The sequence below is a fragment of the Elephantulus edwardii genome, unplaced genomic scaffold, assembly GCF_000299155.1.
Source record: "Elephantulus edwardii isolate Elephantulus edwardi_28Jun2011 unplaced genomic scaffold, EleEdw1.0 scaffold00102, whole genome shotgun sequence".
In the NCBI taxonomy this organism is placed as follows: domain Eukaryota; kingdom Metazoa; phylum Chordata; class Mammalia; order Macroscelidea; family Macroscelididae; genus Elephantulus; species Elephantulus edwardii.
This window is the reverse complement of record NW_006399852.1, coordinates 8651415-8669066: the sequence shown is the minus strand read 5'-3', so window position 1 is coordinate 8669066 and position 17652 is coordinate 8651415. Positions and strand designations below refer to the sequence as shown.

General features: G+C 44.6%; 1 protein-coding gene and 1 pseudogene across 1 annotated transcript in view; both read left to right on the top strand.

Moving 5' to 3' along the window:
• UTRN (utrophin) overlaps positions 1-17652 on the top strand; it is a 704039-nt gene that overhangs the window by 42318 nt on the left and 644069 nt on the right. The gene's annotated exons all lie outside the window — the stretch shown is intronic.
• On the top strand, positions 5305-6177 carry LOC102855513 (annotated as a pseudogene).

Genomic DNA, 17652 nt, shown 5'->3' with positions numbered 1-17652 from the left:
CTTCAGTGAGTTTAAAATTCTTTAAATGAAATTCTAAAAAGTGTACACTCTGGGCAATAACTGGAGAAAAAAGCAGTCCCTGGGTGATGTCGATGGTGACACCTTGTCTGCTTACCTCAAGGGGAGAGGGCCCACTGGCCTAGAGGGACCTTAGAAGAAAGGCCTGGTGATGTGCTTAAAAATAAAAAAGAACCAGCCATTGGAACCAGCTGTGGAGACCGTTCTGTCCTGACGCACATGAGGCTGCTTTGCGTTTATGAACTAGCTGTTTTATGTAGAGGAAACTGATTCCCAGTGGTTCCCCTGTGCTGAGTGAACTCGTAGAGGTGTGAAGGTGGGCACTGACGGGTTTGGCTCGTGTTCGAGAGCCCTCAATCCCATCACTCTGACTGCTTGTTTCTGTTTCCTGCCCACCCTTTCCCTCTCTGCATCTTTCGCTGTTGACTTCTTGCCCCCATCGGTGGAGCCTTTGGGGCATCTCTTGACTCCAGTGACCAGTTTTGGCTGAATGGACCCTGAACCGTGTTTCCAGGTGATGGATTAGGTCGGAATAAGCCAGATGCTCAGACATACACAATAGAACCACCAGGTTGGGTTTTGAGGAGCCCTGGTGGTGCAGTGGTGAACGTGCTTGACTGCTAACAGTAACAACAAAAGGGCGAGTGAATTGAACCTACCAGCCACTTCTCAGGAGAAAGATGTGGCAATCAGCGTCCGTAAAGATTTACTGCCTGGGAAACCATCGTGGGTAATTCTGCTCTGTCCTTCAGGTTTGCTGAGGGTCTGAATCCATGGCAGTGCATTTTGGAGGCTGTTTCAGTGTGCGGGTGTGAGGGAAGCTGCAGGGGGGAGTGAGGAAGCTTATAAACTAAGCAAAACCAGCTCCCTGTTATCATGTTGAATATGGCTTTATTGTAATAGGACAGAGAAGATCTGCCCACAGGATTTCCAAGGCTGTAAATCTTTGTGGAAACAAACTACCTTCCTCTTTTTACCCTTGGAGTAGCCGGTCAGTGGGTTCCAACTGTTGACCATCTGGTTCGCGGCCAAATGCCTTTACCCACAGTGCCATCAGGCCTCCTTCTAAGTGAAGAAACTCAAACTGGCCCTCACTGCTGTCAGGTTGGTTCCCACTCCTAGCCACCCTTCCATTGGGTTTCCTAGGAGCCTGCCCATCTGTCTCCCTTGGAGCCCCTGGTGGCTTCGAACCACTGGAGTCACTGGGCCTTTTGACCAACAGTGCAGCATGCTATGAACGGTGTCCCCAGAGCTCCCCTTATAAGCTAAAGAGGGAGGTGGTATTTTAGAACCAAACACAGATTCTCACAGATGGGAATACAGAGGTAAAGGCATTAATCAAACATTAACCAAACACGAGTGTCCCTCGCTGTTTCCTTCCTTCCCTCACTGGGAGAGAGGTGTCAAGAGTTCACTCTGAGGATGGATGAGCGTGGGCCTCGTTTAATGCAGGGACATTCACCTGGGTCACAGTGACAGCTCTGCTAACTGCTTTCCCAGCTCTGAGGTTCTGCGTGTTCTCTTGCTGCCTTTTCCTGTTGATGGGGCTGGAGCAGGGGTGTGGGGGAGCCGTTTGAAAACTCACACGCTAATAATCCTGCAGCGGCAGCTGAAAGGCCACAGCTGTTTGGAACTGCTGCTGATTTCCAGTAGCCTCTCTCTCAAATAAAAACTTGCTCGAGCCACAGAGTTTGCCCGGTTTTAAACTGAAACACCCCATGTAATGTAGTGAATACGCAGCATTGCAATAATTAGGAGGATAGTTGGGCAATTTTTGCACACTCCCAATGCCAGCCATTGTTATTATTGTCTTTTTTAAAAACTAGTTTTAGTTTTTCTGTGAAAGTTTATAGCCTAGGAAACCCTGTGGGACAGTTTTGCTCTTCAGGCTGTGAGTCTGAATCCTGGGCAGTGGGTTTGTCAATGAGTTTTCCATCCAAAAATTGCACACATTTGCAAAACTTTGCTCAAGAGCCCTCGCTGTATTTCCTGTTTCCATTCGTCCTTGGCACACACAGGTGCACACTGACACATGTGCATTTTACTTGGTACACACACACACACACACAGAGAGAGAAAGAGAGACAAGTGCACATATACACATTTTTTATATATTTTTATTTATATATGTTTATATATTTCATACTCATATGTGTATGATTATAGGGTCTCTATGAGTCTTCTACAACTCCATGGCACTTAACAACAATAACAATGACAACATAGAGAGAGCTCCGTTGGCCTAGTGAACAGAAAGTGATGCTACAGAACCCAAGGTGGGTGATTTTAATCTGCAGTACTCAGGCCTGGTTTAAATTGTTTTTTGTCAAACATTCTTCTCGGTGGTCTAGCACTGGTCTGTGCATTGCTGTACAGAGGTAACTCATGGTTGCTGTGATCTAAATAAACACTGTGACACTGATATGCCAAATGTGATAATGGTTACCCATGGTGGACAGTGTTTGGTGGAGTTTCCCGACTAAAACAAGCCTGGAAGCAGGAGTGGCATCCACTTCCGAAATGGCTTGCCTCTGGAAACCCTATGAACAGTGCTCAGGCCTTTTGTTCATAGGGTTGCTATGAGGCATCTACGACTCGACGGCACCTAACAACAACATGTGTATGAATAAGAATTCACTTAATTCTTACAACAGACTGTGAAAGAACAACTTTTATCATCACTCTCATTTTACAGTCAGGAAACCAGGGCTCCGGGTGGTGAAGCAGCTGCCTGGTGCAGCACGGGACGCCGCGCGGATGGTAGAGCTGTAGTTTAAACCCAGGAAGCAATATCCCCTTCATCCTCACCAGCCTGCAGTCCTCTCAGTGCTTAGTTGCTGATTCCAAGCAAACAATAATTAAAATTTAAAAAGACCATGCAAATCCAAGAAACGGCACAGTTTTAAAAAATGGAGTCTCATTTCTGTTTGAAAGGAGGAGTCATTGCTGGTGTGCTGCCCAATTTGGTTGCGTGGTGTCCCTGTGACAGATGACCTTTGTGCTTCCCTGCCGGGCGCCCCACCATGTGGGAGAGTCGAGTCAGCTCCACCTCCAGCTCATAGAGCCTATACCATCCTCACAATTGTTGTCGTGTTTGTTTCTCTCACTGGCAGTTGTCTCTTTCATGGGCTGTCTACCAAGCATGAGGTGTCCTTGTCCAGGGACTGTTCTTTCCTGATAACATATCCAAAGTGCATGGACCCAGTCTCGCCTTCCTGACTTGGGAGCAGCGTTCTGACTATACTCCTTCCAGGGCAGACCCGCAGGTGCTCCTGACGGTCTGTGGCAGGTCTGCACTGCAGAGAGGTCTACTCTGGGCACCTGCCTCACTTAACCCCCGAGAACTTCTCTGAAGGGGCCGAGAGCTCCCAGGCAGGGGACTTTGGTCACCTTGCTTTGTGAGAATGCTTATTTTACCACCTAACTTTCCTTGGTAGAAATGTAGAATTAAAATAAATTTGGTATGTTTGCCAGTGGACGTCTTGGTGGGGAGAATGTTGGCAAAATAAAACTGGATTTCCAGGACCATTTAAATCACTGCTTTGAACAGTTTGTGGACTCCATAGGTATTTATTCTCAATGCTTATTGCCATCGAGTTCCAACTGATGAATAGATGATCCTCCAGCAGGTTTTTAGAGGCTGTCAGTCACACAGGAGGTGATTGTCCATCTTTCTTCTGCAGTGCTCTTGGTAGATTTGAACCAACGAAGAGATGGATTAGCAGCACAACTCCCTACCTGCCAGGCCATCAGGACTTTGTGTATTGGATTTACAAATGCCTTACTATTTATGAGAGTGTGTAGGGAGTGTTTGGTTTGATCTTCTTGTTAGGAGACAAATCATGTTTTAAATTTAGATTAGTAGCATTATTTTGGTTTGCCCAGCATTACAAGGTCTAATGCCCATACTTAATTAACAAAGATGTTTTCCATGGTAAAGGATAACTTTGGCTATTAATAAATTTGATGATTGTGCCAATTATGCACCCTGTATAGGCTGTTAAATTTGTTATTGCTAGTCGTTAGATTGTGGATTACATTTGGTCAGTGTTATTTGTAAATACTCTGATGTTATTCATCTCCATTCTTTTTATCAAGAGTAATTATTATAATTGAAAAAGCTATTAGCATTTAAATGAGAATGGAATAGTCCTACCTTTTTCAAATTAGTGCCATAATAGGAAAAGAAGAGGGATTGTTGAGATAAGCTGTTTTGAATATCAGAGACTAATAATACTTTTTTATCTGAATCCATGCAAATAATATAGTTCTTATTTTGCTTTAATGTTTGAATTCACCTGGTAATAATTATTTTTACTTCCACATTTCCAGAAACATTACAAAAGTAGAGTAAATAATTTTACTAAATGTCTTCTTTCTCTCTATTCCTTAGTAATCTGTTTATTGTATTATAAATATTGGAAAATCTTTCAAAATGGACCTAATGATGTAGAGAATAATTAATAATTACAGCAGATGTGACAAATATTACTGAGCAAAGTCCAGTTTGATCATAAAATATTCAGCTGGATCAACTTGTAGAATTTGTGTCTGTGATGAACACGTCTTTGTCACAGATGTCTCTGTGTGGACCTTTGGGCCTAGTTCATGATAGGAGACCCTCGTGAGGGTTTTCCCCAAGTACAATTGTGAAGAGATAAGAAATTGTGGTTCACGGAGGTAGAGCAGAGATAGGTGTTTATCAGTACCTGCTCTCACAGTACATCTATAATGATAGTAATGGACCCAAAGAGGAATAAACAACGTAAGACCAAAGCAAGTGGAGATGACATTAACAGTGTTTGAGCAGTGGCATCTGGTCGGAGGAGTTAAAGTGATGGCAGAGTGGTGCTCTGGGTGACAGCCCAAGGCCTGGTCCCCTGGAGAGGAGCTTCCTCTGTCGCCTCACAGACTTGTACACCTTTGGACGTGAAGCTGTCAGAACTTTCCAAGGTTGGGTCTGCTGAAATTTGAAGACATGTGAGGGAGGCTAAAAATACAGAAGTTGAAAATCTGTAAACAGTATTCTTCAACTTCTAGGTCTTTCCTCTTTACACCTACAAGAGAGAAGACAGATTTCTGTATCCTCTGGAGAAATTAAACCCTAGGGCCTTCTAACTTGTGATTGTTGTGGCTTGAGATGGCTTCGAGGCTCTGGTTGACATCAGGCTAACAAAGTGAAACCGGCCTTTGTCACCGTCCTGGTCACCTCTCTGCCATCCCTGTCCCGGAGCGCCACCACCATGGCCCCCCACCTCCCCTAACTCCTCATGCCGCCAGCCCACCATGGAGAAGACAGAGTTGATCCAGAAAGCAAAGCTGGCCGAGCAGGCTGAGTGCTACGGATGACATGGCCACCTGCATGAAGGCCGTGATGGAGCGGGGGACCAAGCTGTCCAACGAGAAGCGCAGGCAGGGGTCGAGCTGTCCAACGGGGAGTGCAGCTGGGGGCTGAGCTGTCCAACGGGGAGCGCAGCCTGCTGTGGGTGGCCTACAAGAACGTGGTTGGGGGCCCGCTGGGCCACCTGGAGGGTCATCTCGAGCATCGAGCAGAAAACTGACACCTCCGACGAGAAGTTGCAGCTGATTAAGGACTCTCGGGAGTAGTGGAGTCTGAGTGGACGTCCATCTGCACCACCGACCTGGAATTATTGGATAAGTATCTAATAGCCAATGCAGCTCATCCAGAGAGTAAGGTATTCTGTCTGAAAATGAAGGGAGATTACTTCCGGTACCTTGCTGAAGAAGCATGTGGTGATGATCAAAAACAAACGATAGTTAATTCCTAAGGGACTTACCAAGAGGCATTTGAAGGAGGTGCAACCCACACATCCTATCCACCTGGGCCTGGCTCTTCGCTTTTCTGTATTTTCCTATGAGATCTTTAATAACCTTGCCTGTACATTGGCTAAAACAGCTTTTGATGAGGCCATTGCGGAACTTGATACACTGAATCAAGATGAAGATTCATACAAAGACAGCACCCATATCGTGCAGTTGCTTAGGGACAACTTAACATCATGGACATCAGACAGGGCAGGAGAAGAATGTGATGCAGCAGAGGGGGTAGAAAACGAAATGCTCGCAGGGTGTCATCCTTCTCCCCCTCGAGAAACCTTTCTACACATCTCCAGTCCTTATTCCACTTGGATTTCCTAGAGCAAGGAAACCCATTCTTGTGTATGGAATCAGCTATTTATTGTCTTTTCACACTGAAGCTTTGGGAAAACTCCATTCCTTGATTTGTGTTTGTCTTGGCCTTCCTGGTGTGCAGTGACTACTATAGAAAAGTACTAATAACAAAAAAATGAAAGTATTAATAGCTTCATTTCATATAAACATAAGTAACTTTCAAACACTTACGTCAAAGATGAAAATGTATCTGGTATTTCAGTAATCTGCCCCAGTTCTACAAGTGACTGTGTTTTGTATTACTGTGAAGATATGAAAATATAGTTAATTACAATTAAGAGAGTGTTCTGCATAACTTCTTAATTGCTCCATTCCTTCCCTTACTCTTGTTTGGGGCTTCCTTTCAGTAAGAATTTTCCATGCTCTTAATGTATTCCTTTTTCGTGGGAATCCAGAAGTATTAGATTGAATGGAAAGACATTCCACATTTCTGGCTTGGGGATCATTGGGGTCACATATTGAAGTACCGCCTAGATAATATATTATGGAGGTCATGTATATTTGTGATAAAAGGGAGTTTCCTATCCACTCTTCATTTACTGCTGTTTAAGTCGACAACTTCCCTTCCTAACAAAAATTCACTTACACTCTTGTCTTTGTAGTTCTGGTATTCACTTCACTATGTAATAGAAGTAGCATGTTGCTGCCAGAATGCAAGCATTGCTTTTGGCAATTAAGATGCATGTCATTTCTTAATACATTAGAAAGCGGAAACAAAATATACAAGTCCAAAACTTTAGTACTTTTCCATGCAGACTTGTGCAGGACTGAGAGGGTGTCCAGTTTGTCTAGTGATTGTTATTTAGAGAGCTGAACATAACTGTGTGCTGCTAATCATTGACTGTAGTTCCCAGAAAGCCTTGTGGAAATAAAATTACATTTAATAAACAAAAAAGAAAATGAAACCTCTTAAGGCAAACTCCATCCCATAATTTCTGAATTCAGATTCCTCTTTCCACACCCACTAGGATGCTTATCTTGGGAGGGAGTTTCTTAATAAACAATCCAGCAGGCAAATTGATAGCTTACTTTGATGTTGATCAGCAGACAGCTGCCACATTGAGTGTTCAGTGACTTTGTTTTGAAAGGGGTTCTGCCATGAACCAGCTACCCCCAACCAAGCAACAGGACATAGGAATTCAGGGGAAATTGGAGATCATCTGTACTCTAATAAAGAAATAAGTAAGTACATTAAAATAGTTTCATCTTTCAAACAAGAACCAAATACTATTTTTAAAAACCCCCATCAGGTTCAAAGGCCAAAGAGATGTTGTTGGAAATGGAAAATATAATCATTAACTCTTAACTTATTGCTGTTAAATTGGAACCAACTCTTAACAGCCTTTCGAGCAGGCTTTCGAAGGCTCTAAATTAGTCATGGATTAGAATCACCTGAAAGACCACCTTTGCATTAGCAATGCAGCTCCCTCAGGATAATAAGAACAAAGAGAAAAGTAGTGATTGGAAGAAAGAGAAGAGAAAGAAATTCTTAATTATGGCAAAAGGGAATCTCTAGACAATGGCTGGTGGTGCGTGGGTTAAGCATTGTGCTGTTAACCAAAGGGTCGATGACTGAAATGGACTAGCTGCTCCTTGGAGGAAAGATGTGGCAGTCTGGCTCCCATGAAGGTTTCTAGCTTTAAAAACTATATGGGACAGTTCTGCTCTTTCCTGAAGGGCTGCGGTGAGTCAGAATTGAATCAAAAGCATTGTTCTTGTTATTAGTTTCCATTTAGTCTCATAAGGCCCATTGCGATCCTATAAACAACAGATCTGAACCCTGTTCTAACCTGTGCCGTCTTCACACATTAGAGCTCATTGCAGCAGGCACTGTGTCAGTCCACCTGGTCGAGGGTCTTCCTCTCCTTTGCCGACCCTCCACCTTTCCAAGCATCATGTCCCTCTCCAAAGAATAGCCTCTTCTAGCAACATGTCTGAAGCATGTGAAGCCTCATCATCTTTGCCTCCAAAAAGCACTGCACTGCACCCTCTCCAGGACTTACTTATTTGTTGTTTTTGCAGTCCTCAGGATGTTCAATGCACTTCTCCAGCACCATAGCTCAAAGGCGTCTTCTGTCATCCTATTCATTGTCCAGCTCTCAGATGTATGGTAAGTGACTGGAAATACCATGGCCTGAATCAGACACGAATTGCATTCGGAAAGTCGGCTGTGAGGGACCCCTCAAGAGTACTGAAGAGCAACGACATAAGGCTGGAGACTAAGGTGCACCTTATCTGGGCTGTAGTCTTTGCAGTTACGTGCTATGCATCAGAGAGTTGGACAGTGACTAGGGATGATAGAAAGAGAATTGATGCCTTTGAGCTGTGGTGCTGGAGAAGAGTGTTGACTATACCATGGACTGCTAGGAGAACAAACAGGTTTGTCCTGGAGAGGGTGAAGCCGGAATGCTCCTTGGAGTCAAGGATTTTGAAGCTTCGTCTGACATACTTTGGGCATGTTGCAAGGAGGGACTGGTCCTTGGAGAGGGACATCATGTTTGGCAGAGTGGAGGGACGGCTCAGGAGAGGAAGACCCCGATGAGATGGATCGATTCTGTGAGTGGAGTGGTGAGAATCAGTGTGTTTGAGACGGCGAGGTTGGCACAGAATAGAATGGCATTTGGGGCTCTTGTACATAGTGTCTCTATGAGTTGCAGCAACTCAATGGCTCATAACAACAACAACAGTCAAAGAAGGAGAAGAAATCTGAAGCTCTTCTTAGTAGAAGGCAGAGGCACTGGTGGCTTTGTGAAAGCCCTGTGGCTCCTAACAGGACCAGCCACAAGGGAGCATGTGGACGACTCAGGAGCTCGTACTGTTCTGTTCTGTTGGGACTAGGATCCTACACTCTGTTTTCTTTCTGCTTTTCTGGGCCACTTCAACCTCAAGGAAACAATTTGCTCATTTGCCTTCAAATTACAGTTGATGTTCATGCTTTCCTGCTGGATTTGTATTTGAAGGATTTAAAACACTGTCTTGAATTTCCAAGGAGTATTGTAGGTGTTTGGGGAGGTGATAATGTATGTGACTGGCTTGAAGGATTTTAAGTTCTACTGTGTCATGTTTGGGGGTTTTGTTAACATTCTGGAGGAAATGTGACCTGTTCTTATGACCCAAAATAGGTAGACTTTGGACTCTGGGATCACAGGCACCCGTGTTAATTGTGTGAAACAAAAGCTGTGGAATTCAGTCTTTTAGAGAACTAATAAATGCAACCCGCTGGCTGGTTTCCAGGTTCTGCAGAGATAACACGTTTGTTTTCAGTGCCATCTCAGGAACTTTTTCCTGCTGATTCAGCCCCTGGATACCTCCCACTGATCTTCTACCACCACCTGGGCCTGGCCTCTCCCTTCCTGGACAGTGCTCTTTTTATTTTTATTGTGGTGTTGTAGATATTAATGGTTGGCTGATTAAAGGAACTTTCACTCTGGTGTTAATGACTACTACTCCGTGCAGAGGGCAAGTGCACACACAGTCTTTGAACTGTCACTGAGATGTCACTGGGATGGAATGAGTTTCCAATGGGCCTGTTGTTAGGAGAAACGCCTGGGGGATGTGGACATCGTGTGTGATTGCCCGGCCTCACAGGCTTACTCTCTTAGCAAACCTAACTGGTTTAGAGGTACAAAAGTGAGAGAGGTTTGGTAATCTCAAGAATATTCTTAGAATGCTAAGAATGTGTAATAGTGGAACTGTTGATAGCTGGTTTATTTGTTCACATCCCTCAAGAACTTCCCTGTAACTGAAAGCAAATCGGCTGTCACTGGTTAATTGATCCCAACTCTTAGTGACCTTGTAGGAGAGAGAACTGCCAGTGGGTTTCCAGAGCTGGAAGCTTTATGTAATCTGTGGAAATAGATTGCTACATTGTTGTGGAGCAGCTGTTGGGTTCCAACCACTGACCTTAACCGACTTTTAACCACCATAACACCAGGTCTCTTCTCTTGTAGTTGAATTTTAAATCAGTGAAATAAACATTTATATGCATTGCATAAATGACATACTATTGGTTCCACGTATTTAATTTTGAATTTATTTTTTTTTTTAGGATTTTAAAAGATATTGTTCTTTGGGGGGAAAGGTTATAAAGTATATTGGTTTTTCATTCACCAGTCTGAACACGTTTTGCTTTGTGACATATGTTGCAATCCTGTTAAGAAAATTCCGATTCCTTTCCTCTCTGAGGGAAAAAATGTTTATTGAAAAGAAATTGTGGGCTTTTTTTTTTTTTAGCGCATCATGGGTTTATATTTCATGATAATGATATACATTGTTTTTTTTTTAATTTGTTGTTTAATCTTCATTCCTTTATTTTTCATGCACCCCTTTGTCACTTTAGTGAAGACAGTTGTTTTTCAATGCAAAATATGAAACACACAGTACTACAGAGGAAGGCAGTTATATTGGAAGAGCTATCAGAATGCTTAAAAACCCTGTGAGTTGTCCTGTTTGCTTTTAATGAGTGCATTATATAATGAGACCTGATTTGTTATCCAGTCTCTCGTGGCATTGTCAGCAGGGCGTTGCGCTGCTAACCCAAGACTTCACGTCTCTCCTGGTTCAAAGCTACCAGAAGCTCTGAGGGAGAAAGATGGGCAGTCTTCTGCCACATGGTTCTAGAACCCACTAAGGGTCAGCTGGGTCGATCTGTCTTGATGGCATCAAGTTTGAGTCGTTTCCCCCCCCCCCCCATTTTTTTAGCAATGCCTTTTTTAATGCAACATATATTTTTTTACAGCATTTTCTTTCCATTTAATTTTCCCCCATTCATTGTTGCACATTTTACTCCCTGTCCACCCCTCCTCCAGTTAGTTTTTCTCATTGAAAAGAAAAAACAACTTTCATTGCTATATAATCCTCCTGCAAGTCCACAGTCCACTTTACTATGCATTTCTTTTTCTGTACTCTTGTTTGAGTTTTGTTATCCACTAATTACTGTGTAGTATTGACATAATCATGACACAAGTAGCTGGTAGGTGTATCATATTTCAAGACATTTGCTATAACTGTATTTGGAGGTGGTAAAAAAACAAACACCACCCCTGATTTTTGTTGGTCAAATGAAAGGAGCTGTATATATTGTGTTGTGCTACCTGTTTTTATAAGAGAACCAAGTGCAAATTTCTGTTGGAGGTTGTTGTGTACCGTTGCGTCAGAATTGGCCCATAGCTGACCCTCTGGTGGGTTTTCAGAGGCACTAAATCACACGAGGAGATTTCCCATTTTTCTCCTGCAGAGCAGCTGATGTATTTGAACGGAAATTGGAGATTAGGGGTGAGCCAAAATTCACTTTCACCCCAGTTCAACTTGATGGATCTCTTAAGTATAATTCCTAATGATTGATGGTTTAAAATTGACATTTGTTTCCATAGACCTGGACAATGGAAGAACTGTAACAAAGAGTATTTAAGCATAACACTTTCAAGTAGAAATAACTCTTCTTATTGTTAACTACCTTTTAGACCCATTGCTGTCTGGTCAAGTCAGAAGAATAGCACTGCCTGGGAGCGTTCTTAGCCTGTGAAGCACATGGCTAGGCCTTCTTGGTGCCCCTGAGTGGTTTGGAACTGTTAACCATTTGGCTTTTCAGGAGTAGGGTTTTGACCACTCAGCCACTTCACTGGTTCATAAACATCCATGAGTAAAGTATTCCAGGTGCCCGTTCCGTGGAATGGGTAGACTCATGGAAGAAACAGAGTAAACTCCAGAATGTGCAGTTAGTCGCCGAGGGACGAAGCATTCTGTGACAGTGTATCATAGGGGGACTTCACCTGACGTGGGGTGGCCAGTCCCCTGAGAGGAGGAGAGAGAGACCTTTGATTTTCTTGGTGGTCTCCATCAGGGGGAGGCTGAGCCTTCAGCCCTGGGGCTCGAGTCCGTCCAGAAGGGGGCCGAGGGATGCAGTTAGTCTACGGTGTAAACTGCATTTCCTCAGTAGTATCCTAATCCTGGTTGAAGAGGCCTACTTTAGCTTTCTGTTTGATGACATGCATTATTTAGCATGTCCATGAATGAACAGGTCCCTGAGAGCTTTAGGGCTTAGTCTGTAGGACATGGGATGAAAAACAGATTGCAGAACGAAAGAGAACCAGCTCCCTCGAGAGGCTAGCAGTTTAACATGGATTTTTTTTTAAACTGTTGACTTTCTTAATATTTTTTTTCCTTACCCCAAACTGCTCAATATCTTTACTTTTTGCTCACCTCAATTCTGATCCCCATTTTCCATGCTCACTGCCATTGAGTTAGAGCCTCCTCATTGCTGACCTTCCAGAGGGGTTTGAGGTTGTTTACTGTCGAGTCAGAACCAGTTCACAGCTGACCCTCTGGTCGGTTTTGAGAGGCAGTTAATCGCACAGGTCGGGAGATTGCCCATCCTTCTCCGCAGAGCAGCTGGTGCACTCGAGCCGTGAGCCTTCAGGATTGCAGCGTGGCTTCTTGCCTCTAGGCCACCAGCGGGATTTTAGAGACAGTAAATCTCATGGGAGGATTATGCCCATCTTTCTCCTTTGGAAGCACTGGTGGATTTGAACTTCTAGGGAGTCACCACCTTTAGCAGCTGTCAACCCACTAGGCCTGCGGGGCTCCCACAAAGTGTACTCTTAAAACCCCAAAAGGTTCACCTCCACTCAGTGGTGCCATGAAGGCCTGACCATCTGTTTCCATGAAGATGACAAACTAAAAACACTGGAACTGGACCTTAGGGAAACCCAGAGGTGCCATAAATGAGTGGTCGCCCCCATACTGGGCAGCTGTCCACCCTCCACACAGTGGGCCCTGTGGAAGTAATGTGTGCCTATACTGGCTGTCACCCAGCTGGATTTTCAGGCGACAGGCTCCTTGCCCGCCAGAGGCTGGGAGAGAGTGGATCAGCATTGGACTGTGCAGAGCGGCAGGAATGTAGCTCTGCTGGTCCGGGCAGTTTGGGAGGGACGCTCCTGTCCACAGTTCCCATAGTGTTTGGCCTTGTTTTTCAATCCGATTCCACTGGAGTAACCTCTGGTGGCGGGGTCCGCATACCTCTGTGACTTCAAAACCATGCGCCGTGGCTGTGTGAGCCGTAGGAGTGTTTGGAGGACACGCTGAGCCCAGAAGAAATGGAGGTGGTATCCCAGTGCCCCGGTGGAGGCAGCCCAGAGCCACAGGCAGGTAAAGGAGGTGTGCTTCCAACGGGATGGTTATTTTCGTTTCTCCATCGGTTCACAGAGAGGCAGCTTAGCTGTGTGGCAAGAAGTAGTGTCAACTAACGAGTCCTCTGGGCGACCTTGGGATTTTTTCCCCTAAAATATTTTTCTCTTTATAATATTATGTAATATGTGGGAAGACTTAACAATATGTCATGAAACATGGGATTTTCTCTGCTGGACTTGTACCTAATCAAGGACCGGGACCTCTGGCACCTCGAGAGCCTAGTATGGGCCCTGGCACCCAGTAGGCATGTTCTCTGTGTTTACTGAATATGTATGAATGGGTGCCACTGTCTGATGACACCCTGAGAATTCTCTCACCATTCCCCAAGTGAAGGAGGATTTGTCCAAAGGGGTTGTATGGAACTGCGTGGAAGTGAGAAATTTTCCTGCCTCGGAAGCTATAGATGAGTTGTGATGGGCAGTCCAAGTCTCTAGTAGCCGAGTAATAAGTGGGGGGCTGATGGCTCCCGGCATTTCTCTGCTGTGTCCATTCATCTCTCTCGGTTTGTTCACTCACTTCTTTTACTTCCTATCTGCTGCTGGCCTGTCCTGGGACAGAGGGAGAAGGCAAGGCCCTGCCCAGCAGGCTTCTGAGCTAAGGGATTCGGTGCACGTGCTTGGTGGCTGGGGAGAGGCAGCTCCTTGGGTTTTGTGCTTCCTCGGAGAGGTTGTCCTGGAATGTTTCCCAGATAAAGAGCTTGCAAAGCCCACGGAAGTGCGTGGGAGGCGTTTGAGGGGAGCATGTGTGTCAAGGCAAAGGGCCCATCAGGTTGGGTTCTTAGTTCTGAGAGTCTCCCTTCAAACCCCCATCACCCTGTGCAGCCACCTGGTGGCTTCCTGCTCAGGGAGCGACCTCTCTGCTCTTTCTTCTCTCTGGAGCATGGAGCCCACAGCTCTGGGTCAAGCTGCTTCTCCTTTGTCTGCATTGGGTCCAGTTGCTTTTCCTGGAACAGGCCTGTCCTGACCACCAAGCCCAAGCAGGCTCTGCCCGTTTACCCCGTGCACGCTCACAGCTTTGTCCACCTGTTTATCCTTCGCTGAGTTTGTGGTGGCTGCCGCTTGTATGCCGAGTTTTCAAGGCTGTGGGATATTTCACCAGCGGATTGATCACTAGGCCGGGCTTCCAAGGTGCTGGGAGGTGGGAACTGCCAACGTTTTGGTGAGTGATTGAGTGTTTAATTGTTCACACCACCCAAGGACCCAAATCTTGGACTCATTTACCATCACTTTGGAATCAATTCATAATGGACCTGCTATTGGATTTCCAAGGCGATAAATTTCCATCTTTCTTCTGTGGAGCTGCTGGTTGATTCAGCTACCGGGGAGATGTGGCCGTGGGTTAACAGTGCAGCTTGCTGCATATGGACTACACCACCAGAAGTCCCTCAGTTAATTCTTTAATTGCTGATAGGTGTCCCCTTCTCCTCCGCTGATTCCCCAAGGAGCCCTGATGGCATAGGATACAGTGGATCGTGCTGTGAACTGAGAGACCTTGTGTGTCTGGTGTTTCAAATCCACGAGTGGCTCTGTGGGAGAAAGACGGATAGTCTCCTGTTAAGATTTTCAGGCTTGGAATCCCGATGGAGGGATAGCAGTGAGTCACAACTGACTCTGATGACAGCGAATGTGAGTTTGAGTTCAGCTGGTCCCTAAGGAGAGGGACTCCATTTGTTTTGTTGATGGCTGGATCCACACCGCTTTGAATACTGCCTGGTCTACAGATCTAAGACATGCGTGGCAATGAATGAAAAGGATTTAACTGAAACCGCTTGTAGTAGGTTTGTTCTTCCTCCTTCCACCAAGCCACCCATATTACTTGCAATTTGAAGTAACACTTGGATCTCAACTAATAATGTTATTCAGTTTATTCAGTGCTTTTGGGTGTAAACTCCAGGTGAAGAAAATTGAAAAACAGATAAACAAACAAATCCCAACCCACTGCTTTGAGGCTCCTGTGATTCAGTGTGACCCTCTGTCAGGTTTCCAAGGCATCTTTCTCTGATGGAGTGGATTTGAAGTCTTGATCTTTTCTTCCCCCTTTTTTTCTGATGTTTTTCTTGGCAGTCCAACTGCCCGCAATGCCACCAGGGCTTCTAGGTAAAGCCGCTCAACTCATTGCTGTGAAATCAGAACGAAGCCCTAGGGTTTCTGAAGTTGTAAAGCACACAGGAGGAGATTGCCCATCTTTCTCCCTCAGAGCCGCTGGTGGGTTCGAAGTGCCAGAGAACTGTTCAGCTTCCCTGCCATCTACGCCGTGCGAGCTCCCTGTGTAAAAAGGAAAGTGGGATTGTTTTTACTTTTGGAAAGGGACAACTTGGCAAATCGGAGGATTCTTTAAGTTGCATATGGATTGATACAGTGACTATGGCAGAGAGCTCAAGTGTGTCGGGGATGATGAGGTTGACGCAGGGTAACAGGATAGGACAGGGCACAGATATGTCATTCATAGGATTGTTATGAGTCGTATTTGACCTGATGGCACCTAAAAATTATATATAGATATAGGTAGATATATAGTTGTTGTGTACTATTGAGGTGGATTTTCAGAGGTAGTTAATTGGTTTGGAAAAGATTGCCGCCTCCTTCTACGAAAAATCTGGTGGATTCAAACCGTGTGTGCTTTTGGGATTGCAGCACAGCTTCTTAGCACTGTTGTTGATTGGTTTCAAGTCAAGCACAACTCATAGCGACCCTATGAACAGAAGGCCTGAAGCCCCTCTATGACTATTGACAATTGTCAAAATTCATAGACTGTCTGAAAGCAAGTTGTTTAGGAAGTAGATGCCACTCCTGCTTCCAAACCAGTAATAGTATGTGTGGTTATGTGCCATTGAATTACCTGTGATGCATAGCGACCCTGTGTACAGCAGCTCTGTACCCTTCCGTCTGGAGCCAGTCTCACTAATTTTAACACACCAACCCCCATCGTCCCAGTTCCTAGGCCACCACATATCTCTATATCTGGCTCTATCGCTATATCTCCATATATAGGTCCATATATAGATATAAATAAATAAAAAATTTTAATTCCATTAAAATTGTATAAGAAATACTATGAGAAAAACAAGAGAAACTAATGAATTTGAAGAAAATGGAATGAAGAGTATCTTTAAATCAAACTATTTTTTGCAGTAATTTTATAAAATTACATGGTATTTTTTTGTGTGTCTGAAAACTACATTTATTAACCTCTAAATCGAATAAAATTAAGAGCGCTGCATAAGTATTTTTAGACTTTGACGATGTCACTCCCAGTGCTGAGTTATTACATAGTATTTTTACTTGCAGCGCTCAGTTCCCTGCCACTCGTCATGATTTAGCTAATCCTTATTCTTATCTCTTTCTTGAGCGCATTATTATTATAATTAACATTATTATTATTTACCTACTTTTAGTCAGTGATGTTCTCACACTGATAGTTGTCTTTACATCAACACTGTGTTCAGGTGGCTGGTGGTCGCCCATCTGTGATCTCTGCTTAGCGGCCGTCTTTTTTTTGCCACGGCTTCTGTCAGTTTTTCTAGCTCATGTAATTGTTTAATTTCTTCTCCTCTTGCCTACCTGCATATTTTCTATACGCATGCCAGACATAACACAAGGCATTTACTACAGGAGAGGGCTGATCATTTTTTTGCCACATCGAATAAAGTTCATTTTGTACGTATCGTGGTGATGCCGGGTGGAAAATGTGTGAACGACTTGCTCCCCCTTTCCCATTTCCCTCACCACTGAGTTGCATCTGCCTTGCAGGGACCCTCCACTGGGTTTCCTAGACTGTGAGCCTTAATGGGAGGAGAGTGCTCACTTTTCTCCCCCAAAGCCATTGGTGGCCTAAACCCACCAGGGATGAATGGCCTTTTGCCCAGCGGTTTAACTCAGTATGGATTGTGACATCAGAGATTCCCTTTCTGTTTGGTCTCTGTGGAAGGAGAATCTCCCGTGTCGTCTGTTCATCCCCAGGGCAGCAGCCGGGGCTTCCTGGGTGTGGCTTTGGAGGGTGGCTACTACCCTGGTGTGCTCACCTATGATTGTTTTGCTCTTAGCTTCTGCTTCTGTTCAACCTTTTAATCTTTTTGGAAAAATAGAGGAAAGGTGTATACTGACATGCTGCCCCGAAGGTGCAGTTTTTGTTATTTTTGTTGTTATGTGCTATCGAGTCGCCTGCGACTCATAATGACCCTGTGTACAATAGGCCTAAACTCTGCCCAGTCCTGTGCCAATCTCACCATCTCCCAAACACCTACCCCCATTACTC